General features: G+C 49.5%; 1 protein-coding gene across 9 annotated transcripts in view; it reads right to left on the bottom strand.

Annotated features, from left to right (window-relative positions):
• KIAA1671 overlaps positions 1-27,530 on the bottom strand; it is a 198,233-nt gene that overhangs the window by 170,185 nt on the left and 518 nt on the right. The window lies entirely within an intron of this gene.

The raw sequence follows: 27,530 nt of genomic DNA, 5'->3' as shown, positions 1-27,530 counted from the left end.
AAACTGCCGAGGACAAGAGTGGAGGCCCCCTGCTGCCTCCCAGGTGTGAGAGGAGGGCGGCCTGGGCAGGTTCAGTGACAGTGGGACGGAGAGAAGAGACATTGTGGCTTTAAAAACAGATGACGGGACCGGCTGAAGGACTGAATGTGAGGGTGAGAGGAAGAGCGTGAACCCCCTCCCGACATGAAGCAGGGAAACCAGAAGGGACCGAAAAAGTTCAATTCAGAACTCCCACCATGAATGTAAACTGGTGCAGCCACTATGGAAAACAGTATGGAGGGTCCTCAAAAAACTAAAAATAGAGTTGCCATATGATCTAGCAATCCCACTCCTGGGCATATACCCAGACAAAACTATAATTCAAAAAGATACATACACCCCAACGTTCACAGCAGTGCTATTTACAATAGCCAAGACGTGGAAACAACCTAAATGTCCATCAACAGATGAATGGATAAAGAAGATGTGGTATATATATACGATGGAATACTACTCAGCCATAATAAAGAACGAAATAATGCCATTTGCAGTAACATGGATGGACCTAGGGATTATCATACTAAGCGAAGTAAGTCAGACAGAGAAAGACAAATATCATAGGACATCACTTATATGTGGCATCTAAAATATGACACGAATGAACATATCTACGAAACAGACTCACAGACACAGAAAACAGACTTGTGGTTGCCAAGTGTGGGGGAGGGAAGGATTGGGAGTTTGGGATTAGCAGGTGTAAACTATTACATATAGGATGGAGAAACAACAAGGTTCTACTGTATAGCACAGGGAACTAGATTCAATATCCTATGATAAACCATAATTGAAAAGAATATGAAAAAGTATATATGTATAATGGAATCACTTTGCTGTACAACAGAAATTAGCACAACACTGTAAACCAGCTATACTTCAATAAATTTTTTTAAAAAAAGCAAAAAACCCTCCCACCACTCAGAAGCAGGGAGCGTGCCGGGCCTGGTGATTCACCAGTAGCGCAAAGGGCAGAGTCAGGGAGACCTGGGTTCAAATCCTAGCTCCACCACTTACTGGTTGCATGACCTTGGACACGGCAATCCCCCTGCCCAAGCCTCGGTTTCCTCACCTGTGAAATGGGGATAGTGATGCAGAGCCCGAATGGGCAAGGAGGGTCCCAGGGCAGCAACTGGGACAGAGCGGTTCCCTTTCCTCCCCTGTCTTTGGGGCTGACGCCCACTGCGATCCTCAGGTGAGTTAAATCACCCCAAAGCCCACTTTTAAAGAACTAACATCAATAGTGACTTTCTCCCCAAAGGATCACGTGAAGAAGAAATGGGAATTCTTCCCACTGAGGGGGGTCAGAACAGAGACACCCTAAACATAACAAGTAGGCTCCCAGCCCCAAGGCGGTAGTCTCTAGAATCCTGCGACCCGAAGAGCGAGCTCAGCAGGACCCCCTCTAGCTACAGCACTTCGGTCGCTGCCCCCTCCCTGGAGCACGAGGAATGAAGGCTAACACGATTCAGGGCGCAAAGGATGCGAGGTCAGACTCAAATGCAAGCTTGGTTTCAGAAAATCACTCTCCCCCCCGCAAGCCTCGGGTTCCCCACTTGGAAAGCAGAAATAAGGAGCCCAACCTTGCAGGAGTCCGTAAGATTAGTTGTCAGGGGAGGCGCCTGCCCGGGCTGGGGGCTCAGGAGGTGCGTTCTCAGGACCAAGAGCACGATGCTGAATTAATGGCTCCAAAAAATATCCAGGTCCTAAGCCCTGGAAGCAGGATCCCTGTTACTGTACATAGAAAAAGGGTCTTTGCAGATGTACTTTCGTTCAGGATCTTGAGATGGGAGGATTAGCCTAGATTACCCGGGTGGGCCCTAAATGCAATCACATGTGTCCTTATAAAAGGGAGGCAGAGGGAGAATTTGCCTAGTGAAGAGAAAAGGCCACGTGACAGTCTCAGCAGAGAAACACTTGACGATCGATGCTCAGCTGTGGCTCTGGAGATTCAGGAAGGGAACTCGGAATGCGGCAGCCTATAGAAGCTGGAAAAGGCAAGGATTCTCCCCAACAGCCCCTGGAGGGAGCCGACACCTCAGTTCCTGCTCAGTGAAACTGATTCCAGAACCAGAAGAGAATAAACGTCTGTTGTTTTAAGCCTTTAAGGTTTGTAATAATTTGTTAGAGCAGCCACAAGAAACAAATACAGAGGCGTTTGGCACTCCAAGCCCAAAGGACTGGATCAAGACTTATAGCCAGATGCAGTCCTGGGCCAAGTTAGAATTTCCGCAGGTGGAGCCTGGGCATGGCTATTTTTATGGAACTCCCAGAGGGACGCCAGGGATCGTCCAGGGGTGAGAAGCACAGGGTCTGGGAGCAGGAGGAGCTCAAAAAACAGCCACTTTTCAGACACAGCCTCCCCGGCCCTCGGCCACCTGTCACTTGTCTGCCTCCCCCCAGGGCTGTGAACGCTCCAGGGCAGGGGTCCCGCCTTACTGCCCTGAACTCATCATCACCAGGTATTTCCAAACCCTGTATCTGGGAACAAGGTGTGGCCCCAACCCAGACCAAGGAGGAATCACAGCATCAAGCCCTGAAGCACTAGGATGGGGGTTGACCTGGGGGCTGAGGGGGATCAGAGGAAGGAGGACCAGGGGCTGCCAGGGGTCGGGGGTGGGGGGGAGTGGAGAAGACTTCCTACAGGGGAGACACCTGAGCTAGGTCTTGAAAAAGGCACTAAATCCCAGTGCAGCGGATGCTGTCAGTATCCTATCTGCAACCCTGAACACTCCCACAATTTTCAAAAGCCCTGCAGTCTCTGCCTAAGGGCTTTCCCCTGCTCTGGGGGCCTGGGTGCAAGACGGCCGGAAGTAGCCAGGAGTTGACGCCCCAGGAGCTGGAGTATAAATACCCCAGCTCTCCCATCCCTCGGGGAAACACCTAAGGTGCAACGTCCTCATCAAAATCTAAAATGGCTGAGCTCTCATCTCTGGGACCCCACTACCCATCTCTCCCCTTCACCCTTTGGCTTGGGCCATGCACACTTTTCTGTTCCTTGTCCTTGTGCCACCCTCCCCTCCGCCATCTCCTCCCTACACCTCAGACCTTTGCTCCCGCTCTTCCCACTGCCTGGAAGAGGGGCTGTCTCTCCCTCCACTCAGTTCTCCACTTAAATGTCATTTCTTCAAAGGGGCTTTCCCTGAACACCAGACAGGAGCGCCCCCGTCTCACTGCTGTATCCTCTGTACCACCCTTCTCACCGACCAAAATGATCTTTCTGTTGGTTTACTCACTTTGATTCTGTCTAGAAACCCATGGGCCAAATCTGTTTTTGTAGGGCCTGTGAGCTAAGGATGGTTTTCACATTTTTAAACCGTTGGGGAAAAAAATCAAAAAAATAATATTTCGTGACACATGAAAATTATAGGAAAACCACGTTTCGGTGTCCCTGAATAAAATCTGATTGGAGCACAGCGGCATGCACTTGCCTACATATTGTCTCTGGCGGTCAGCAGTTGTGATGGGGGTCTTATGGTCTGAAGAGCTGAAAATAGTTACTATCTGGTCCTTTATAGGAGAAGCTGGCAGACCAGGGTGCGGGAGCTTCTCTGTCTCTTCCATAGGTGAGTCCCTGGGGGCTGCATAGGGCCAGGCCGAGGCAGGTGTTGGAATAACAAAGGGTGGATGATTAACCCAAGGACCTGTCTCCAGCAAGGGGTTGAGCGTCACCCAGATTTGCAATGAGTGGATGGGTGGAAGGACAGATGGAGGGATGGACACATGGATGGATGGATGAATGAATGAAATATACATGCCTCAAAGGGAAGCTATAGGCATCATCCCTTGGGGTGGCCCAAAGTCCCTCCACGGAGTCCCAAACCAGAGTCTGACATCCCCTGGGTGGGCGTCCCTCTGACAACACCAGGCTGGCCTTGACATTCTGTGGGCCCAGAACACTAAAGAGAGGATGTGATTCATTCGACAGGGCCTTTCACCAGGAGAGGAAGGAAACCAGCCCTCAGATCCCGAACCAAGTTTAACTCCTCTCCGCCACACACACACATAAAACACGTACACACACACACACACAGCATCTCTCAACCTTGCTGGGTAAGGAGTCCATCCCAGCAGCGAGGCTTGGGGAGGGAGTCAGCGGTGTCTGGCTCAGCTTTCTCCCCAGGGAGCAGCCCACAGCTCTCTCCAAACACAGTTGGAGAAAAATCCTCATCAGAAGGGGGGCATTCCAGAGCAATCCCTCTGTCTCCCTCCCCGACCCCAGCACCGAGACAAAGAGAGAACTGAAGAAACAAGAGACCCGAACAGGAAATAATGACCTTGCACCACACTGGGAATTTCAGATCCAGCAAATACGCCTGTTTCATAGGAGGATATTAGCGCCCTCAATACCTGGGAGATGGCACTTAATTTATGTTTTCAATCCCAGGACGGGTTAAATGAACATGTTCACACTTTGGAATGTTTCATCTGAATAGATACGAATTTTTACTTCTCAAGAAGAAGAGAGTTCTTTTCCATGTGAATAGACACCCCAAATGTCACAGAAACATCAGCTCAAAGGTTCTGGGACAGTCTTAACTATCCTGCCATTTCCTTTGGGCCTCGGCCCAAGATTTTATCACAACCCTCCAGAATGCTCTTTGGTGAACAGGGCAGTGTTTATTGCCCTTGGCCTGCTTTTTCTCTTCTGGAACTCTGCTCTGAAGGGGAGGATCCTAGCAGCTCACAGATATAAGGGAATTAACTCCACACTAAGTTGCCAAAGCCACCTTATCCCCATCGCATAGCTAAACCTTCCATGGGCTGAGCAAATGACACAGCACAGGCAGCAACAGGTGTAAAATCAATGCATTTCCCCTGCCCCGGAATCCCAGCTGTCTCTGAAAATGGGCCTTCAAGGTCCAAGGACCTTCACCTCCAGGTGCCTGAGCATTCACAAGACAGAAGACATTGGTGAGTGTCCTGAGTGCTCTTCGTCCTAGCTGTGTGATCCTAGGAAAACTGCTTACCCTCTCTGGGCCTTCGTTTCCTCAAGGGATATTAGCACTGCCCTACCTCCCTGCCAGGGCTCTGAAGATTAAAGCACTCGTGGGAAGCAAATGTGCTGGGGTAAACCTTAAAGCATGTATACTGTTGGTCACTGCCATGCCCCTTCCCCGTCTATAGTTAGAATGACCTTGTTTTAAAAAAAAACAAAATAGGGAACTATATTCAATATCCTGTGATAAACCATGAATGGAAAAGAATATAAAAAAGAATGTACGTATATGTATAACTGAGTCACTCTGCTGCACGACAGAAATTAACACAACATTGTAAGTCAACTGTACTTCAATTAGAAAAAAAAAGATGACCGTTTTCCGAAAAGTGAATCCAATCACGTTATGCCCCTGTTTAAACTCGTCAGAGGCGCTTAAGATGAAATCCATCCCTTTTCCGGGGCTCCGTGCTGCAGCCCCCCAGTCTCTCTGCCCTCAGCCCCGACAGCTCCCCTTGTTTACCCTGCCCCCGTCACACTCGCCTCAGCTGCCCTCCCACCGGAAAGCCTTCGCACATGCTGTTCCCTCTGCCTGAATGACCCCCTCCCCCCAACTCCCCACCCTCCCTGACCACACACACATGTTTGGTCTCAGCTTTAATGGCCCTTCCTCAGCATAGTGGGTTGAATAGTGCCCTCCTAAAATTCATGTCCATCTGGAATCTTGGAACGTGACTTTATTTGGTCTTTGCAGACATAATGATGTCTCAATGAAGTCATATTGCATTAGGGTGGGCCCTGATCCAATGACTGGTGTCCTCATAAGAAAAGAAAATGCAGATATACAGACACAAGCCAAGAAACACTAAGGACTGCCGGAAGCCACCAGAAACTGTAAGAAGAAAGAAAGGGTTCCCCTTAGAGCCTTTGAGGGAGTGTGGCCTTGCTGACACCTTGATTTTGGACTTCTAGCCTCCAGACTGTAAGAGAATACATTTCTGTTGTTCTAAGTAACAACAGATTGTGGTTACTTGTTACACCAGCCTCAGAAAAATGTGAGCCGACCCCTCAGCTAAAGCACCTCCCCCAGACTATCTTCAAAGCCTCCTGCTCCTCTTCCCCTCCCTGCCATGTCCGCCTCCCCGCCAGCCCATAAACTCCCAGGGAGAAGGGGTCTCAGCTGCCGGGTTTCCTGCGGCAACCAGCTCAGAGCCTGGCCCCCGCAGGCATCCAACAGTAGTTTCCAAATGAATTAATTTGACAGATGCACCAAGGGAAGCTCAGAGAGACCAAGGGAAGCTCAGAGAGGTCAAGGGACTCACCCAAGGTCACACTCCAGGAAGAGGCAGACCGCTGGCCTCCACACCGGTGATCCGAGGAGCCGGGATGCCTACGTCCACCCCACAGGGACTCCAGCCCTGCAGGACAGGCCTCTTCTCCCTCCTGACTCCCAGCTACGAGGTCCGTGCCCTCTGGGCTCTGTGCCCGACCCAGGACCTGACCTCCTTGGCAGGGACCCGTCTCAACTCAATGAACCTGTAGATAAAAGCCTCTTCAGTCCTGGGACAGCCGTGGGGCAAGGGATGCCCTGGGCTCTGGGTTAATCCCACGCCCACAGGGCAGTTCGGGGCGATGGCCGTTCAAGACGGTGGGCCTCGCCCACGGGCCTCGCCCACGGGAATCCACTCTCCCTATCACCCCGGCTCCTCCCTCATGCCCTCATTGCCTGACTCTGCAGCTATGAAGCATGGGAGGCCACATAGTCCAAGGTCTGGACAATAAATAGCACTGACTCATGAAGGAAAAGTAGTTCCAGGCAGGAGAACATCTCCACTGGGTGCTAGCCTGTCCTTAACACTTATGTAACACTAGGTAATTACACTTTTTACTAAAGAGAGCAAGGCCTCTGGCTCAAAACCCTTGGGGGTTGCAGCGTTTACAGTCTGGCCTCCGCCTACGCACTTTCTGCATCCGCGGTTTCCGCAGCCACTGATTCAACAGACCGCGCACCGTGTACTGTGTTTACCACCCGCAGTTGGTTGCATCCGAGGATGAGGAAGCCACGGATACGGAAGGCCGCCTGTCCTAGACTGGACTTAAGCATCCGCGGATCTGGGTACCCGGGTGGCTCTTAGGACCAACCCCCCGCAGATACCGAGGGAGACTGAGTTTAGTTGAAATCTGCTGACACGGTTTGATTGCCTTTGAACCTTGAAAGTAAACTTCTGTTTATGGCCAGAGATACTGGCTTTTCCAATTTTTACATAGATTTTTTAAGCACACCCAGGTGGGGTGGCTCTAAAGTATTAGGTGACTAATAACATAGAAAGTATACAGGCATACCTCATTTTTTGGCCCTTCGAAGATACTACGTTTTTCACAAATTGAAGGTCTGTGGCTACCCTGCGTTGCGCAAGTCTATAGGTGCCATTTCCCAACAGCCTTTGCTCACTTCCTGACTCTCTGTCACATTTTGGTAACTCTCGCGATATTTCAAACCCTCCACCAGCAAAAAGGTTACGATTAGCTGAAGGCTCAGATGATGATCAGCATTTCTGAGCAATAAAGTATTTTTTAATTAAGGTATGTACATTGTCTTTTTAGACATCATGCTATTGCACCCTTAACAGACTACAGTATAGTGTAAACGTAACTTTTGTGTGCATTGGGAATCCAAAAATTCACGTGACTCGCTTTTTTATCGTATTGGCTTTCTTGTGGTGGTCTGGAACCGAACTCGCAATATTTCCGAGGTATGCCTGTAGAGACGGGGCAAAAATTATGAAGATGGTGTGGGGATGACAGAACTTGGGGAACTCAGCACTCATTCATTCATTAACTCACTCACTCTAGCGAAGACGCAGACACACACGTCCCTCGGGTATTTTTGTGATAAATTCCGCAGCTTTAGCCAGAGTCGAGTGACATGTTATATGGGCGTGCCTCTTGGGCCAGATGCCCGTAAGAATCACCTGGGTAGATTTCTTTTTTAAAACAGATGCTCGGGCCCCACCCCAGACCCACGGAGTATGAGCCTCCAAATGGTGGTCCCAGCACCTGTATTTTCTTAAAGCTGCCGGGGGTGGGAGGGTATTTCTTCTGAACAGCCAAGTGCCAGGTATTCAGCCGCTGCTTCCTCCCCAGTGACCCAGAAGCTGGGACTACGGTGCCCAGAGAACATCCTGGAAGAATAAGATCCGGGCCTTAAGCGTTTCTCCTTAAAAAAGACACATGGCAGGGTGTGCCCTGGGTCAGTGAGAATCGAGTTCTTTAGCATTTCCTCAGCACCTAACCCAGGCCAGCACCCCTGTGGCGGCCCTGGGGCTCATCCTAAGAAAGTTCCCAGTCGGGTGGGAGAGGCCGAAATATTTCCAGAAAACGCATCCCATGATGCAGCAGGCATTCTAACAGGAACTGAGGCCTCACAAATACAGCTTCTAAGAATCTCCCACAAAAATCAGGTGCCAGCCACACCTATTAGGATGGCTGGTGTTTAAAAAAAAACAAACAGAAAATAACAGGTGTTGGTGGGATGCGGTTGTACGTTGCTGGTGGGAATGTAAAATGGTGCAGCTGCTGTGGAAAACAGTGTGGTGGTTCCGCAAATAATTAAAAATAGAATTATCATACCATCCATCAATCCTAGTTCTGGGTAACTACCTAAAATAATTGAAAGGAGGATCTCAAAGAGATATTTGTACACCCATGTTAATAGCAGCATTCTTCACAATAGCTAAAATGTGGAAGTAACCCAAGTGTCCAGGTACACGACTGAGGAATGGATAAACAAAGTGTGGTGTTTATGTACAATGGAATATTATTCAGCCTTAAAAAGGAAGGAAATTCTGACACAGGCTACAACATGGGTGAACCTTGAGGACATTATGCTCAGTGAAATAAGCCAGACACAAAAGGACAAATATTGCATGAGCCCACTTACATAAGGTATCTAGACTAGTCAAATTCACAGAGACAGAAAGTGGAGTAACAGTTATCAGGGGATGCGGGAAGCTGGGAATGGGGAGCTAGTGTTTAATGGGTGCAGAGTTTCAGTTTTGCAAAATGAAAAGAATTCTGGAGATGGATGGTGATGACGGTAGCATATTTAATGCCGCTGAACGGTACACCTAAAAATGGTTAAGATGCTAAATTTACATTATGTGTACTTCACCACAATTTTAATATAATTTTTATTTTTAAAATCTGGTGCCAGATTTTGCTGCCGGGGTTCAAATCCCAGTTCTACCATGGTGGCCTTGGGCAAGTTATTTTGCCTTTCTGTACCTTAGTTACCACATCTGTAAAATGAGTATAAAAATAACAATCCCTGCCTCATGGGGCCACTGGGAGGATGAAATGAATTAATCGTTATGAAGTGCAGAGCAGCGTGCCTGGTTCACAGCATGTGTTCAGTGTATTAACAGCTATATGATGGTGGTGGCTGTTATTACCATCCCCCCTCTGAGCTTTTGGAGGACACCCACATGAAAAATGTGTAGGTCCAGGGAAGTGTATTTTTGGCCTCGTGGTTTGGTTAATACCAGGTGCCACTTATGAGTAAGGAATAAAGACTATGTACTGCAGGTGAGAAAGTGGAGAAATTAAACTCAGTGAGGACAGAGGCCAATGCAGCAATAAAATGTCCCTGCCCGGAGCCCAGAGTCAAGAGCCCTCTGCCCTCGGCTTGCTGGGTGACACAGGTCAAAGACCCTGCCCTCTCTGGGCTTCAGCAGCCCCAGCTCTCCCACCCCACCCCGCTGCGAATCTAAGGGTGAGAAACCAGTCCATAGAACAACCTGTGAGCACATCAGACCCCTGGGCCCCACCAGAACCCCGGGGGAGGGAAGGGGGGGAAGGTGGGTGCCCCCAAGTGACCACAGGGTTAGAGGGACTCGGACACACTCAGGCCTTTCTGTTTCTGACTGACACCCCAGCAGGAAGTTGGGGGTGGATCCTGCCTACCATCCACCCATTCGCCTCACCAAGGCCAATGACCCCGTTTGTCAAGGGCCCAGACAGCAGAACACAGAGTCCCTGGCCTTGGACAAACATTTTATCCAGAATCTCTGGACAGGAAGGGCCCCTGAGGGTTCACATCATCCATCCCCCTGCCTCCATCACCCTTTGGTTTCCCCCTTTTCAAAGAAACACAGCCCCAAGGTTGCAAGGTCATCCAATAAACACACTCAGATGCATCCGATGCTGATACTGTGGAAACATTATTATTATATTAATAATAATAATAACAGCTTCCAAAGACATGCCCAGCTAATAAGAACTTCACAGGCAGCATCTCAATCAATCCTCATAACAGCACATTCAAATTGGTTCTCCTGTCATTCCCATTGTACAGACAGGGAAACTGAGCCTGGGGACTCAACTTGCCTGGAGTCACACAGGCAGCAAGTGGTGAAGCCAAAGACTTGAGCCCAGGCTTCCTGGACACAAGAGCCTGCCTGCTCAGCTCCATCTACCCCCTCCCCCATTACATGGCCATTTACTGAGGCCCAACCCTTATCAGTCCTTTGAAGCAGGCCTATCACACCCATCTGGCAGATGAGGAAACGGAAGTAGAGGCAGGTGATGTGACTTGTCCAGAGGCAAGACTGGAACTGGGGTCTATCTCTTTGTGGAACCGTGGTCATCCACACTGGGCTGTGACTCTGCTGGTCCAGTTACCCCGCCTCTGTCTCCCCCTTCCCCTCCCCACTGGCAGGGTCCCTGGAAGGCTTTGTCCTCCTGGGGCGGGGAGGACCGAGGCAGCATTTCTCCTGCAAAGCCCGGCACACTCAGGCGCAGCCAGGGGCAGGTGGCCCATGGGCTGAGCCAGGGGTGGGCCCCAGCATGCGGGGGATGGGGGAGGAAAGGGCCAAACCCATTCCTCCACCTGCTGGGGTGCTGGGTGCTGGACTATCTTCCAGCCGTGACCGGCCCGGTGGGCTCCCCAAGTCACCTGGCGGGTGGCCAGTGGGTGCTGGAGCTCCACGCAGACACCTCGAGGGCTGTGTGGCACCCCCAGCCAGCTCACACCTGCTGTGGGGGGGCAGCAAGGACGGGTGCCTCCAACAGCAGGGGGGCTCAAGGGGGCCGGGAGGGTGTCGGGGGGAAGAAGCAGGAATTAGGTGGCAGGAATCCTGACACCTTGTCCCTGCGCAGCAGCTCCCAGCTGGCTCTGTGACCTTGAGAGAAACACACACTCGAGGCCTTTTGTTCCCTCCCCTAGAAAGGAAGGCTTCCAAAGGAAAGGCACAAAAATCCAGACAGCCTGGTTAGGGCCCGGATCCAATGCCTGCCCCTGGGGATTCTGCCATCCTGCTCTGTAGACAGGGAGTTGCCAAATATGGACCAATCCTCCAGGGAGGGATGCGCAGGGCTCAGCGTTCCCGGCTGCAGCGGGGCCAAGAGCCCCGAGTCGCTGGCTCAGGATGGGGAGAGGAAGGACCAGGTTGTCAGGGGCCTTGGAGACCAGAGATGGGTAGACTTGTTCGGTTCCCAGCCAGCGGCCTCCTGCAGGGCATGCAGTAGGCACGTGGCCAGCCCACGTGGAACGGAGGGGAGCGTGGATGGTGCAGGGAAACCCGTCCCTGCTGCTGAAAAAATAAGCCAAAGCTCCCATCCACCACCGGTGAGTCAGCAGTGTCATTGCAAGAGCCAAGGGAGGCCATGAAATGAGTAGGGACTTTGGCTCCCAGTTCTGCCCGTCCTGGCTGTGTTTGCTGAGTCACCTCCCTCTTGAGGCTCAGTTTTCTCATCTGCAAACAGGGACCAATATTGCTGACCTGGTGGGGTCATCCTCAGGTTGTACCACATGAAATTACAATATTCCACCATTGTTGGGCTACAAAAATGGCACTTTCATACGTTCAACCCAATATGTGGATGGGGGCAGCGTACAGCATGGGAGCAATCAACGCTGAAATTTAAATCTCTCCTCTGTTCTAGCAGAAGACTGTGTTTTTCTCATTCATGGGACAAAATGGAAAATATCTCATCACACCCCCCTCCCCCAAATATAACAATGACACGACACGATAAAACAGCTCACTTTGTGGGTGGCCTGTTAAGAGTTTACAATGTACGGTCCCAAGTACATCAGGGCATGGAGTGTGTATGTACCACAGTGATAACGCAGCGGAAGGAAGGCTGGCATTGAAATATTTTTATCAAAAAAAAAAAAAAAAAGAAAAGAAAAGAGAAAAAGGCACTGTAAAGGCCCAGTTGTGGCAGATAGTTTTGTTGTTTTTTTTTTTAACATCTTTATTAGAGTATAATTGCTTTACAATGGTGTGTCAGTTTCTGCTTTATAACAAAGTGAATCAGTTATACAGCAGATAGTTTTTTGAAAGTAACTTGTAAAGCATTTACCATATTCTGAATTTGCAGTCTTTGCAGACTCGTGCACATATATTCCGCTTTCAGAATAGTTTTGCAAATTGTACACAGATAAAAAGAGAGGGAACTTTTGAATAAAGAAATTGCATTTATAAATGATCTGTATTAGAATATAATAAATCTCCAGTTATAGTTTAAAAAAAAGGTTTTAAGTGATGTATTTCCCCATGCTTTAGATCAAATATAACCAGCATGTTGAACATCTTTTTTAATATTTTTAAGTTTTTTAAAAATGAGTCAAAATGTCATCGAGCCATACAATGGAGTATTATTCGGCCATAAAAAGGAATGGAGTCCTGATACACTTGACAACACGGCTGAACCCTGAAAACATTATGCTGAGTGAAAGAAGCCAGAATAAAAACTACATACAGTATGATTCCATTTATATGAAATGTCCAAAATAGGCAAATCCGAGAGACAGAAAGTAGATTAATGGTTACCAGGGGCTGGGGGAATTGGAAGGAAGTGGGGAATGACTGCTAATGAATACAAAATTTCTTTTTGTGGTCATAAAAATGTCCTAAAATTGTGAATATACTAAAAACCACTGAACTATATACTTTCTTAATTCTTTTTATTAAAAAAATTTTTATTCAGGTATAATTGACACACATTATATTAGTTTCAAGTGTATATGTTGCAAAATGATCACCACAATAAGTCTAGTTAACATCCATCACCACACATAATTACAAAAAGTTTTTTTCTTGTGATGAAACTTTTAAGATCTACTCTCTTAGCAGCTTCCAAATATGCAATACAATATTATTAGAGTCATCATGCTGTACATCACATCCCCAGGACTTATTGCATAACTGCAAGTTTGTACCTTTTGATCACCCATTTCAACCCCCAGGGCCACCGCCCCCCCTTGGCAACCACCCATCTGTTCTTTGTATCTATGTACTGGAGGTCTCGTTTTTGTTTTGGGTTTGTTTGGTTTTTTTTTAGATTACACATATAAATGAGATCATCTAGTATTTGTCTTCCTCTATCTGACTTATTTCACTTAGCTTAATCCTCTTGAGGTCCACCCATGTTGCCACAAATGGCAAGATTTCACTCCTTTTTATGGCTGAATAATATTCCATTGTATATATATGCCACACCTTCTTTATCCATTCATTCATCGATGGACACTTAGGTTGCTTTCATATCTTGGCAATTACGAATAATGCTACAATGAACACGGGGGTGCAGATGTCTTTTCAAGATAGTGTTTTCATTTTCTTTGGATAAATACCCAGAACTGGAATTGCTGGATCATATGGTAGTTCTATTTTTAACTGTAATTTGAATTGTACGCTTTAAATGAATGAATCATATGGTAAGTGAATTGTATTTCAATAAAGCTGTTACTTTAAAAAGTGAGTCAAGTTCAAGAAAAACGTTAACTGAGGAACAGTCCCAGGTGGTACATAAATATGAAAAATTTTCAAGGTGATACAGGAATGACTGGAGTTTGGGAAACACAGAGTTGATGCATTAAATCCTCAAAACAGAGGCACTACATGGGTTCACATCCCACCTCCTGAGTGACCATGGGCTAGGGACTTCACCTCTCTGGACCTCAGTTTCCTCATCTGGAAAATGGGAACAAGAAGAGTTCCTGCCTCTCTGAGTCACCGTGAGAATGAAGTGAGTTAGCACGTGTCTGGCACATCCTAGGGGGTCGACGGAAGGATCAATGGGGGACCAGATCTTTTGGGTGGTTCTGACCACGCATTCATGAGCACAGGGTCCCGAATTAAAATCTCTCAGAAATACCTTTTTCTGAGTAGGTGAAGTGAGATAAAGCATGTAAAGCATTTAGCAAGTGCTCAATAGACATTAACTTATTATTTTCTTTGTTATCACTGTGATATCTGCCTGGGTGGTAACATTTTGGTTGATTTTTATCTTGTATTTTAATTTTTTGCTTGTGTTCTATAATGATTCTGTCTTGTTTCGGTACTAAGAACTACCCAAAGAATTATATTTAGTACTTAGCATCTTTCTCTAGTATGATCTTAGATTTCAGATAGAAGGGAAACCCAGCTGGGGTCCCGGCCTGTTCCAGCCGCCTACCCCGCCCCCTCACAGTAGACACACGCTGGAACTGAAGATTTCCCAGCATCGGTCGGCCTCTGGAAGCACAGTTAGAGGGACACCCCCCACCCGCACTCCAAGCCAGCAGAAGATGAAGACTGCAGCCAGAGCCCGAGCCAGCGGCCCGCAAGAGCAGTCATCCTCCCAACACCCTGCCTCCAAGACCCACCCCCTAAAAATACAGTTTCCGGGGGCAAATTTTATACCATCCTCCACGACAACAGCCAGATTAATCACGCCCAAATTTGGGAGAGACGTTTGGGATGTACCGTGTCGTGGCTTCAATATTCACTCTGGAGGATCCCGGGGGTACCCCCAGGATGCGGCGACCATCCTTCAGAGCAGCTGAAGTGGATAAACAGCCAGGAGGACTGCCGATGGGGGCAGGGGCATGGCACTGAAATGGACAAGGAAAACCTGGTTTTCTTTTTTTTTTGGCTGTGCCATGCGGCATGCGGGATCCTGGTCCCCCAACCAGGGATTGAACCCACGTCCCCTGCGTTGGAAGCGCGGAATCTTAACCACCGGACCGCCAGGGAAGTCCCAAACCTGGATTTCAAGGTCAGCCCCAGAAGAACACTCACGGGGCAGGCGCTCCAAATTACAGACGTTGGGTTGGTGAGGGAGCTGCCTCTTGTCCAACAGCTGTGTGTAGTACCAGCAAACCTAATAATAATAACCGCTGTGGTTGCCTTTTATCGATCACTGACTGTGTGCTGAGTGTTTCATCACATGCTCAAAGGTGTGAAGCTGTGGTTAAACATACTCCCAAGCAGTGTGGAATCAGACAGCAGGACAACAGTGTTAATAACAGCAACGGCAATTCATGACTAGGAAATAATGCATAGCGAGCACCTAGCATAGTGTCTGGCTCAGTCCGTGCCGTTTTAAATGTACAAATGATGACGAGGAGGAGGAGGAGGAGGTGCTGACTATGGGTCCAGTTGTGCTAGGACCTTTACATATCATAGTACAACAACCCTATAAGGTGAGACCTACTATTAGCCCCATTTTACAGAGAAGAAGACTGAGGGCGGATGAGGTTGTTTAACTCTCCCGTGGTCACTGAGCTGGTAAAGCACGCCACTGCTTGCCCCCCATGGATGTCGCCAACCCCAAATTCACTTCTGAAAGCCAGGCTCCATTAACTGTCCTGCCCGATGGCTCCCCAAACCCCTTCCCTCTCTCTGAGGGTCCCCATTGGTGCCAGGTGACTTCCTACTTTCAGACCTGCTTAGAGGTGGCCAGCCGACCCTGTCCCTCTTCCCAGCTGTGGCTGAGCCCATCCTTCTGAAGCCACTGCGGCCGCCAAGGGAGGAAGAAGAAAGGTTCTCGGTGAGCTCATTTACAGGGGCCACCTCCAGCTGCTGGGACCAGCCAGCGGCTTTAATTTGGACAAACGCCCAGGACTCAGTGGGGACAGGAAGCATCCCTGAGCGATAAAGATCAGGACCAGCTTGTGAGCGTGCCCGGAGTGCTTTGTGTCAGCCAAACCAGCTGGCCCGACCCCCGTTCTCAGCAGCCCCCACTGCTGGCCCTGGCCCTGCCATGAGGTGGTCAGGGTGTACCCCCAGCCTAATGTCCAAACCCGCCAGTTGTAGATTACAGCACTGCTAGAAAGGGGCGCAGCACTCAAAACAAGAAAAAATATGCATACGTGTAAAACGGTAGCTCGTAAACATGAAGCATTTGCTGTATCCCAGCCATCTCTCTAAGCACTTCACAGACATTGACTCATTTAATCCTCACAGCCACCTTATTTCACGGAGGAGAAACTGAGGCTCAGGGAAAGTGACCTACCCAAGGTCACACAGCTAGGACATTCCAGAGTCAGGATTTGGATTCAAGCCACCTGAGAATAAAGCCCACACTCTAAACCGCAGAATGCAGTGCTGACATCTCTCCATCACATGTACTGTGCACAAGTCTAAAACTCACACTGCAAAACATGAGCCCTGGTTATCTTTCGATTGTGGGATTGTATGAGTTTTACCTCCTCCTTTTTGTTTATCTGTATTTGTAAATGTTTGACAATGAACATGTACTGTAGCATGATGTAAACATATTGTACTAAGGATAAAAAGAGAATAAAAATTATTAATTTGGAAAATGAACTGAGAATCAACCGTTAGAGCACTGAACAGTTATCTCCTGCCACCACCTTAAGGCAGAAGGGCTGGCCAGGTGTAAATAGTAAAGGTTATAGAAACCCTGTGGCACTGCAGAAGGATGCATGCGCACAGTGGGGGCTTTACTTAACATCACCACCCACCCCAGTAGACCAGCACGAACATCAACTGGCCATTCACCCCAACATTCACCTACGTGACCTCGCCGGGAGCTCCCGGCCGGGCTGAAAGATGGGCATCAGCGCCCGCGCTCCATGGCATGGACACCCATGCAGAGAGAAGAAGCCACGCCCATGGCTGGGGACAAAACAGAGGCATGAGGTGACCCCAGGGCTGCATGGCTCCCAACCGAGCAGTGTCATCATGGTGGGCCGCTGCCACGGTCCACAGAAGAGCCACCTTCCCGGGGGTGACCTGGGCCTTGGCACAGGAACTGGGCGACACCCAGAAAGCCCCTGCGGTCGCCCAGCCGAGCCCACTAAAGCCAGGGCAAATGGCTCACACTTGCTCTGCTGGGTCAGCCAGCATTCTGGGCATTCCAAAAATTCCTCCAGAGCTTTTTGCTGCCCCCCTCCACCCCATCCCCCCCTTTAATGAAGGAAAAGGAGGAGGGCAGAGGGGCTGTGATGAAGGCATCTGGATAAAGGCGACACTTGGACGTCTTATCATCTCCTCCCTGTAGTTAAATCCGACAGTAACCCGGCACACCTCACCTCTCCAAGAAGGAGCTGGAATGCTGGTTGCCACAGCTTCCCATCTCATCCAAGTCTGAGCATGTCAAGAGAAATGGTTTTGCTTCAAGGCTGCCAGGAGGCGGGGCCAGGGGAACAGCGTCCCCACCCCGGTGCCCCCATGGGCCCCACACCCGCCATCACAGCCCTGGGCACGCTGCCCTGTAACCCCTCATCTGTACCCTCTGGGAGGGCAGGAGCTATATCCCAGGCAGCTCTGAGACCCAGGGCCCAGCCCAGGCCCTGGTACACAATAGGTGCTTAATTAATAACAAAGATGAAAATGACCAACTATCCCAAAAGAGGACAGGGATACACTGCCCGGGAAGTTCTGAGGGGAGAGATGGTATTTTCAGCATGGTCATGGGGAGGTGGGAGGACCCACTGCGTTGAGTTATTACCATAGGGGTTGGCAGTTTTCCAGGTGGCAGACCTGAGTTCAGATCCAGCCTCTGCCACTTCTTGCCTCAAGCTAAGAGACCTTGAGGAAGGCTTCAGGTCTCTGAGGCTCAGTTTTCTCATCTGTAAAACGGGTTAGTAATACCACCTGTCCAAGTCATTCTGAGGACTGACAGAAGACGTAGATGTAATACCTCCCTAACAAGGCAGTTGGTACACAGTAGGTCTTCAACAAATGGTGGGATTTTGTTGTTGTTCTTTTTGGTTTTTTCCTGGGCCCTACCTTTCAAAGGTCTGGTTTTGATTCTTCCCAGAAGCGCAGCAGGAATAAGAGGCTCTGGGATCTACTCATCCAGTTGCCCCTCCCCCTGTGAAAAAGGCCCACAGAGGGGAAGGGGCTTACCCAAGGACACACAGCAGAGAAGTGGGTACTCAGGGGTCCTGACTAGTGGCCCAGAACTCATTCTAATATATTCTGCATTCTCTCCCATGGCCTCGGACCCCTTCTCATGCCAAGCAAGTCCCTGGCAGGCAGGTAATCCATTCTAGAAACAAAGACATGAGCTTTCCAGGGCTGGGGCCTAAAATGAAAGGGAGAGACAAACTTGGGCAGCTTCCCAGGCCAAAGGGCCCTGGGAGTTCCCCAACGAGTCACTCCCCAGCCCAGCCCAGGGCACTGGGCAGGGCTTGGCAGGCACTGTGCCCACTAAGGCCCAGGCTCCATGTCTGGGCAGGCGGGGTGGCAGGAAATCACAGAGTGACCTTGGTGTACCCAGTGTGCCCTCTGGCCTCCCACTGCCGGTGGGCCCCGCACACCCTGGGCTTCCTTCCCACAGCGGTGCCTCACCACGCCTCAGGTAAACAGGATGGCACCCAGAAAGGGCTTTCTTCACTGAGGAAGCAAAACAAAAAGAAACGTCAACACAGAGCCACAGCCCTGACCTGGAGCCTTTGAAAGTGCAGCTGTGTCTCCACCAAGGAGATTCACACACAAGAGGGCTGCCACTAGCTGGTAGCTCTGGGCAAGGAGGTTCACCACACCGGGACTCAGTTTCCTCATCTGTAAAATGGGAACAACACTAGCACCGAGAAAAGATTGGATATAGTAATGCACAAGGAACTAGAGTATAAGAAGCAGTCCATCAAAGCTAATTATTATTTTGAATTACTGCTACTATGACTACTTCTGCTACTACAAACAAGGAAGATTTATATAGTGATTCATAAAGTCATTCCTTGGCATAACTTACAGACAGTTTTTAAGAATACTAAACTGATCTTTTTATGGTGCAGGGCTCCCATTTTTAAAGTGCCTACTATGTGCACGGTTACCTCACCTAACCCCACAACCACCCCACAGGGAAAATCCTAGCATCTTCTTTCTGCAGATGAGGACTGAGGTTCAGAGAGGCAAAGTCACTTGCCCAGAGTCACACAGCAATGACAGTACAGATGGGATGGAACACTAGGATTGTCTAGCTTGGCCTGCTTTACTGCCAGGGAGGCAGCAAAGGAGGGATTCAGGGCACAGGGGCTGAGTCAGGCTGCAAGGATCAGCATTCCCCCTTCCTAGTAGAGGCCCTGGGCATGGGACTCCCTCTCTGAGCCTCAGTTTTCTCATCTGTAAAATGGGGACATAAGAATCAAATAAAACAATGACGCGCACAGTGCCTGGGACAGAATGAAAACTCCCTACTTATTATTTTATTTCACTCTAAATAACATTTAGTGTTCTCAAAAGCCAGGTCTCAGCAGATGGAGCAACAGCAGACTCAGTCATCTCCCCAAACTTCTGAAGGCACAGGAGCCAGGGCAGAGACCATCAGGTACACACAGGTCAAAGGCTGTCCTCTCTCACCTTCACTGACACCTTGGCCCATCTGAGACTCACTTCACCGACGGGGAAATGCTCAGAGAGGTGAAGCAACCTACACAGGGTCACACAGGTATCCCATGCCGGCGCCACCCGACTTTTCTCCAAAAATCCAGCCCTGACATCAAGCAGATCCCATTTTCCCCATGGCCAGCACGGGGTTTGCCAAGTGATAGATACAGGATAAATTTTCACGAAATGAAGGAGTAAGTGTGACTTCTAACCCTGCAGCTAGCTCAGGTGGCCTCCAGCCGATACTCATAACCATGGGCTCCCTGAAACCTGCTGATTGCTTCCACAATGGGGCGGTGTGAACATTCCTTAAACGCAGAGCATCCAAGACCCCTCCCTGGCCGGAATGGGGCTGAGTGGATAGTCAAGGCTCGCCTTGGGGACAGAAAGTCATGTAAACAGTGATTCATTAACTGACAGCCCTCCAGCTACAGCAGAAGGGGAAAAACACTTGCTGGGAAGCAGGGGTCCTAAGTCACTCCTTTCCCCAGGGCCCTGGTGCTCCAAGGACCAGAAGCAACTTCACCAGACCTTCATAGACAATAATGATACTAGTAATAATGACAATAGTATTATTGTAAAAATGACACATGTAGGGACTTCCCTGGTGGCACAGTGGTTAAGAATTCACCTGCCAATGCAGGGGACACGGGTTCAAGCCCTGGTCCAGGAAGATCCCACATACTGCAGAGCAACTAAGCCTGTGTGCCACAACTACTGAGCCTGCGCTCTAGAGCCCACGAGCCACAACTACTGAGCCCGCATGCCACAACTACTGAAGCCCGCGTGCCTAGAGCCCGTGCTCCGCAACAAGAGAAGCCACTGCAATGAGAAGCCCACATGCTGCAACAAAGAGTAGCCCCTGCTCGCTGCCACTAGAGAAAGCCCGTGCACAGCAATGAAGACCCACGCAGCCAAAAATAAATAAATTAATTAATTTATAAAAATGACACATGTACACTCATTATAGGGCACTATGTATTAACTCATTTAATGCTCATCCACCTCAGGAGGCAGGCACCATTGTCACTCCCATTTTACAGAGGAGGAAACTGAGGCACAGAGAGACTAACTGTCTTGCCTAAGGTCACACAGCTGGAAAGTAGTGGAGCTGGGGTCTGAACACAGGCACTCTGGATCCAGATTCTCTGCATTATTCCCAAGGGATGTTGGGAATATCTAACTCTATAGCCAATTCTGCAGAACCGATATCCAGTTTTGCAGAATTCCTCACTCCACCCCAATCAGGAACCCCCACCCCCACCCCAGCTCCGCAGTCACAGGACCATTTATTTGTCATCTACTTCATGCCAAGTGTTTCACAGTCCTTCTTGCTAATGGTCACAAGCACCCTGTGTCCATTTTACAAACAGGAAAACTGAGGTTCCGAGAGGTGATGAGACTGGTTGAGGGTCACGAGGACCATAAGGGGCAGAGCTGGGATTTGAAGCCAGATTGATCACCACAGCCTCCCCTTGGTCTCACTGTGATCTCCCAGTCCACTGGCTACAGGTACCAGAGCTTGAGGAACAAAGTCCAGAGCAAAAACCATCATCAAGACGATTATCCCTCACCTTCGCACCTCATGTCACAGAAAGCACCTCCTTATTTAATACTGTTTCAAGCTTCACAGCAGCTCTGCCAGAGAAGACGCATTATTCCCATTTTCCAGATGAGGAAACTGAGGCTCAGAGAGGTGAACTGCCTGTTCTGGGCTATAAACTCAAACCAGGTCTCCTTACTCAGACCCCTGCTCTGATGTGTCCCCCACAAATCATGAGCCACGATGCTCACCGCCACCTCTTGGGCGGACCCTCCACCTTGGCAAGGACCTCCTTGCCCCATGTGGCAGGCTGTATTCCTGCTCAGAAGATATATACTAGCTCCCTCTCAGCCTCCATGAGAGGATCATACTTCCATCTCATTGATTTGAGTTTGGCCATGTGACTTGCTTTGGCCAAGAGAATGAGGGCACAAATGACACCTTCCTAGTTCCAAGGGGAGGCTTTCAGAGGCTCTGCAGGTTCCCAGTGAGCTCCTGAGCATCTGTTGTCCACCACAGAAGAGCGTGTCCTGGCTGGCTGCTGCCTGTCAGCCTGGGGACCAAGATGAAGACACACAGGGCAGACGGGAACCCAACCCAAAGCCTGGAATCCAGCCTCCCTGCCAAGCCCAGCCAAGGTCAGCCAAGCCATCTGATGACCCCCAAGTATGAAACAAATGTTTGCTGTTAAAAATCACTGCAGGGACTTCCCTGGTGGCGCAGTGGTTAAGAATCCACCTGCCAATACAGGGGACACGGGTTTGAGCCCTGGTCCGGGAAGATCCCACATACCGTGGAGCAACTAAGCCCGTGCGCCACAACTACTGAGCCTGCGCTTTAGAGCCCGTGAGCCACAACTACTGAGCCCATGTGCCACGATTACTGAAGCCCACACGCCTAGAGCCCGTGCTCCACAACGAGAAGCCACCACGACGAGAAGCCCACGCACCACAACGAAGAGTAGCCCCCGCTCGCCGCAACTAGAGAAAGTCCGTGCACAGCAACAAAGACCCAACGCAGACAAAAAAAAAATTCACTGCGATTTGGGAGACGTTTGTTACACAGTATTATCATGGAGAAACCTGACTGACACAAAGGACTACGTGTTTCCAGCCTTGGAGGGAGTAGGAAAGGTATAGCCACTCTGGAGGGAAACTGAGCAGGTGAGATCAACATTCTAAACACCCTTTATCCCAACTGTTCCCCATCTTGGAATGTGTCCTCCCATCGACTTCAACAAGTATGCAAAGACACACGAGCAGGGATGTCACCGTGACACTGTGTGTCATAGCAAGAAAACAAACCACTCAATGCCCTAGTATTGTCTAGCTTGTCTAGACAGGGCATGTGCTCAATAACTAATAGCACCTTCATGCACTGAAGTATTGTTCAGTTTTCTAAAAGAGTGCAGTAAGTCAACACAGTCTAAAATGGGTCCACATCTATTTTTAATTTCTGCTTGAAATTCTTTGTCTTACGATTGTTGTTGTTCAAAGCGTATGTCCACATATACTGATTCATTTCTTTATTCCACAACTGTTTCCTAAGGAAACAGCAGTGAAGACAAATAGGGTTTCTGCCTTCTTGGAGCATTATCTAGAGGGGGAGGAAGCAATACCACCTCCACTACAACCACCACAAGGCACAAGAATAATAATAACAATCAACACACACCGAGCACTGACCATGTGCCAGTCCCTTTTCATTTCCTCCTCACAGCAACCCTCAGAGGTAAGACCTGTTATTATCTCCATTTACCGATGAGGAAACTGCGGCTCAGTGAGGTTAAGTCACCTGCCCAAGGTCACACAGCCAATAAGTGGCAGAACCAAGATGCAACTCTTTCCATCTGGTTCCAGAGTGGACAAAACAACAACAACAACAACTTAAGATAGCAGAGTGTGATAAGGGCTTGGAAAGAAGTAAACAGAGCATATGTATGTGGAAAGTTTCTGGAGGGTCGAGGGAAACTGCTGACTGCATTATATCTGAGGAGTGGGATCGGGGGTCTTGGGTGGGATTTTACTTTTCACTTAACATAAAATCATTTTGCCGTCTTTGAAGTGTTTGGTGTGTTACATGTTATTTTCACAATAATATATATATGTTATTATTATACTGTGTGTGTGTGAGTGTGTGTGTGTGTGTGTGTGTGTGTGTGTGCATGTGTATCTCTTCTGACTCAGTGATGTAAATATCCAAAGATCAGCCTTTGGGGATGTATTTTATATTCTCAGTGGAGACAAGGCTATACAACATTTCAAAGGTCATTCAGCTGAGCAATTAGCAAATGTGGCAGTGATAACTGCTTCCCAGAAGTCAATCCATAATCATTTCCATATCTGTCTCACTTTGCCTTCCCCCTCCCTTCCTCCTATCCAATTGACCAGATTTCTGTGGAGTGAATTCCTAAGGGCAGAGGCTCTTTTGAATTGCCCATAGAAGATGCTCAATAAAATATCCATCACATTGAAGGGAAAAAAAATTTGTGTGTGCATGTGTGTGTATCTCTCAATTCAAAGTTTGTTAGCTTCTTTGTAAATGACAGGAGTTTCAGTAGTGGTCTTGGGCAGAAGGACCCCGCAAAGCCTCAGTTTTATAAACTGCAGAATCAAGGGTCCCCAAAGCAGGCATCGCCTGTGCTTGTTGTGAAGAATAAAAAAAGAACAAAAGAGCTTCGCCCAGAACCCAGCACATGTAAAGGGTTCAGTGAAAAGCAGTTGTTCTGACGTGTTATGTGCTTTCTCTACATTCTCTCCAATCCTCCCATTTTACAGAGGAAGAAACTGAGGTCCCAGGAGGGGAATGGCTTGTCTGGGGTCACACTCCTATAATCTGGATGGGTGAGTGGGGGAAGAAATGTGAAACTCCTGGACAGAGATTTCCCCCTGCCCTCCTCTCAATCCCAAACCTGCCAAAGCCTTCCTGTTTGGGTATTTAGGGAGTGGCAGGGGGTGTAAAGAGAATTTTTGTTGCTAATGGTCTTTTATTCCTTCAACACACCCTGTACTCTGGGTATACTAATGAGCACGCAGTTCTCCTAATGGCCCTGGCTTTGCCTGTGCTGCTCCTGCTGCCGGCAATGTCCTCATCCTTGCCCTCTCCTCCTTTAAGACTCAGCTCAAGTGTCACCCATGGTCATCCAACATCCCCCCCACCCCCCCCCCACCACCAAACAGACCAGGTTGGGAGAGGCAGGCACCACCTGCCTGAAACACTATTGTGTGTGTGTGTGTGTGTATATATATATATATATATATATATATATATATATATATATATATATATATACACACACACACACACACATATATATATAGTATGTGTATATATATATATAGTGTATATATATATATATAGTGTGTGTATATATACATATATATAGTATATATATATATATATATAAAATGACACGCCGTGATGACATCTATTATAATAATCATACCCACTACTTAGTGGGCACAGACCAGTGCAGACACTACGCCTGGTAATGTCCATGCACTGCTTCTCTCAACTTGTATAACAGCCCTTTGAGGGAGGGGAGTATTCTATCATAAGCCCATTTTACAGATGAGGACACTGAGTCTCAAACCAAATACCATGGCCTCAGACCACAGCCAGGAAGGGGCAGCGCCAGGGTTTGCCCCCAAGTCTCCCTGGCTGACTCCCTCCTTTCTATCCCTGCCTCCTCCTGGAAGCCTCCCTGGGTTTACCCCTGCTGCACCCTGACCCAACCTCACCAACATTTGTGGCTTCTCTACTCAACTTCCCTAACTCCAAACATCCGCGATTTGCAAACTGGAAGCAAGTTCAAATCCCTGCTCTGCCACTGGCGGCTGACAAAGGCCTCACTGACACAACACTGAATCCTGAATCTGTAAAATGGGAATGATGAGCCCCACCCCCTCACACAGGAAGGTGGTGAGGGTTCCAAGGTAAAGTCCCCTCAGATGTTTATGACCCTCCCAGGGCAGGTGACAACAGATGCTCAGGAAGGTTTGCTGAATTGAATGAAATACTGACACTTAAAATATTCAGGCCACCTTCACTGGGGATTTCCTTCTCCAGATTGACTGCCATGCCTCCAGGAAGGGGTCTTCAACTGCATGGCTCTTGAAACACAACACTGACCACTGTCTCTAAGTGCAGTTCCGTCATCACCTCTCACCTGGATTTTTCGAGCAGTCTCCAGCCTCCTGGCACACCATCTCCCATCCAGCCTCCTCAAGAGATGGGCAAGCTTCCCAAAACACACATCTGACTCCATCCCTCTCCCCCAGAGAAACTCCCACAGTGCCCCACTGCCCCGGTATAAAGTCCAAACCCCTGGGAATGGTTGACCTGGCCCCTGTCAGGATCTCCAGCCAACACCCTATGCTCCCTCCTCTGTCCAGGTGCCCAGGCCTTTCTGTTCCCTCTTTCCAGCGTATAACGCCATCCTCTCCCCATGGGCACGATCTCCAAGAAACAAACCCCCTGCCCACCATCCCCCACTCCAGGTCAGAAGTCATCAGCCCCTCTTCCCATTATCACAGCTCTCTCCTTCTGGACAACTGCCTCTTTTCACAAAGAATTTACCCCTTAAGGGTGTGCCTCCTCTTTGACATGGTGTCTTGAAAGATTTGTTGAATGAATTAATTAATGAATGCACATTTAAAACATTCCTCTGAGGCTCTTTTTCTGAGATGGTCAGAGATGTATTCTGGTGATGCTGAGAGGGGAGAAAGGCTCATGGCCAGATAGTGGGCTGTTCCATTCTCCTGCCAAGGTCAGCTCTGAATAAAAGCCAGCCCCCAGGACCTCCAAGGGGGAGTGGGGCACCTCCAGACTCAGAATCTGGGGTGAGGGTTATACCCCCAACATCAAGAATCAGTACAGCTGCCTCACTGGACTGCAGGGCAAGCTGATTGCTCACAGCTAGATCGCAAGCCAGGAGGACAGACCCTATATTGCCCTGGGTCCACCATTTCTAGTGTCTGCCACATAGTAGGTGCTCAATACACACACTGGTTGACCGAATGAGCTTCTCACATGTCCAGACACTGTACTGAATGAAACCCTGTACTTCTCTAGGATAATTGCCCCCTTGTCAAGCATGCAAATCCTTTAAAAAGGATTCCCCATAAAACCACCAGGACCGTGGCTAGTGGATGCACAACTCCCTCTGGAACTGTCCCAAGGATGAGACACCGGTGTCTGGGGGTGAATGCATGTTTGTCCAGGAGCTTCGATGGATTAGCAAAGGGAAAGCTGGGCCAAGGGAGAAGTCTTGTCCAAATGCCCTGGTTACTGATTAGCCAAACCCTAGAGCTTCTCTCTGCAAGGGGGATCAGAGGGGCAATTAAACCCCTTTGGAAGAAAGACTAAGTTAAATATCTGCCTAATCCTGCAGTTTAAAAAGACAGCAAGTTGGGTTTCTGGAGCCTTCCTTCAGATACCCGAGGGGAAGCGGCCGGGGATGAGACAAGGGAAAGGAGAGACCACAGAACGAGGGCCCACTAATATTTACAGAGCCTGTACCTGTTTCATACCTTTTATACCTATTAATCCTGCCAGTCACCCAGACGAGGGAGGACTGTGACCCCCACCCCCACTCCATTTTGCCCGAAAGGAAGACCTGGGCTCAGAGAGGTTAAGTGTTTTGTCCAAGGTCACAAAGAAGCTGCAAAGAAAAAGCACTTTCTTTGTGCAACAGGTATAGCCCTTTCCTTTCCAAAAGGTAATGGCAGCTTCTGTTTGGAGAAAGTTCAGTCCCGCGGGCAGGAAGCCCTGGCCACCTAGGCGGCGCGCGGAGGTCACACGGCAGCCCCACTACCGACCGGCTACCGACCAGCGGAGAAGCAGGGTTTCAGGGCGCGGCGCCGCGGCTCCGTGCCGAGTGTGTGCTAGGAGGGTGTGGAAAGGTCGGGCCCGGCTCGGGGGTCAACGGGCCGCTTCCCTTCCCCTGGGTCCCGCCTGTAGCCCTAGGCAGCGCCGCCAGCGGGGTGGGGGCCACCCGAGCCTACCGGGAGCAGGGGGATTGAGCCTTAATCCCATCAGGGCGCCTCTGCCCTGAGAAGGCGCGCGGAGGGGTGCGCAGGCCCTGCGTGGAGGGCGCGTCCGGAGCCCCGGAGCCCGTGGGGCCCCACGCGCTGTTCTCTCCACCGCCCCAGGTGCCCGCAGGATCCCTTCGCCCCGGGCTCCGCCTCGATCAGCACCCCCGCTTCCCCGTGTCCACCTCCTGGGCCTCCAACCTGCACGGACGTCCGGATCTTAGCAGTTCCAGGCTGGGTACGGATCTCCAGCGATACCCCAGCTCCCGGCCACCAGATCTCCTCTCGGAATCACTCCCAAGGCTCGGACCAGTGGGGGTCAGAGGAGAGGGATCAACTAGCTCCCAGTTTCCAAT

This window comes from Balaenoptera borealis (assembly GCF_965194805.1).
Source record: "Balaenoptera borealis genome assembly, chromosome: 14".
NCBI classification, from domain to species: domain Eukaryota; kingdom Metazoa; phylum Chordata; class Mammalia; order Artiodactyla; family Balaenopteridae; genus Balaenoptera; species Balaenoptera borealis.
Note: the sequence above shows the minus strand (reverse complement) of the source record. Positions and strands in the feature narration are given on the sequence as shown.